Below are 897 nucleotides of genomic sequence, written 5' to 3' on the forward strand. Positions count from 1 at the left end.
CACTTGTCACCCTCGCTGCCCCCATGCGGGGTCCCCCAGATTCCCGCTCCCCCCGCGGCAAACCCCCTCACGCCAGCGGGACCACAACTCCCATGACGCCTCGCGGCGCCCCCTCAGCCCCGCGGCGCGGCGGCGGCGCGCGGGGCACGCCGGGAAGCGCAGTCCCGCCGTTCGGATTTTCCCGCTCCAGGACCGGACCGGAGCGGGGCCCGCACGTCCGGCGGGGACGCTCCGCCCTCTTTCTTTCTCCCCCCCCCCCCCACTCCCCGCAGGACGCGGCGCCGTGGCCATGGCGACGCGCCGGGGGCGGGCCCGAGCCGCGTGCGGCCGCCGGGCCCCGCGCGGGGCGCTCAGAGCCGCCGCAGCCGCGCGCCGGGCGGGAGCCGCGAGCCGCGAGCCGGGGCCGCCCCGCCAGCGGCGCCCCCCCCCGCCCCGCCCCGCCCCGCCGCGACCCCCGCCCGCCGCCGCCACCGCCGCCGCCATGGAGCGCTGAGCCGCCGCCGCTGCCCCCCGCGACACCACTCCCCGCACACCCCCCCCACCCCCAGCTCACCCCGCCCCGCCCCGCCGGGCACCGACCGCCGCCGCACAAAGGAACCGGGGGCAACCGCGGTGTGATGCCCCGCGGGGTCGCCGCGCCGCCCCAGCTCAGCCGCGCCGGGTGGATTTGGGGTTGATTTTTTTTTTTTTTTTAAATTTTTTTTTTTTTTTCTCCCTTCCTTCTCCCCGGATATTTTTGCTCTTCCCATTCCCCGCCTCTTTCCCCGCGGTGCTCCCCGCCGTCCCCCCCTCCGGGGCCGAGCGCCGGGACCCGCACGCTGGCCGCGCACGGGGCGGGGCGGGCCGCCGGCGGGGCGCGGGGCCGGGCGGGCGCCGCCGCTGCTGCTGCGCGGCCCG

Source organism: Vidua macroura, chromosome 18 (genome assembly GCF_024509145.1).
Source record: "Vidua macroura isolate BioBank_ID:100142 chromosome 18, ASM2450914v1, whole genome shotgun sequence".
NCBI lineage: Eukaryota > Metazoa > Chordata > Aves > Passeriformes > Viduidae > Vidua > Vidua macroura.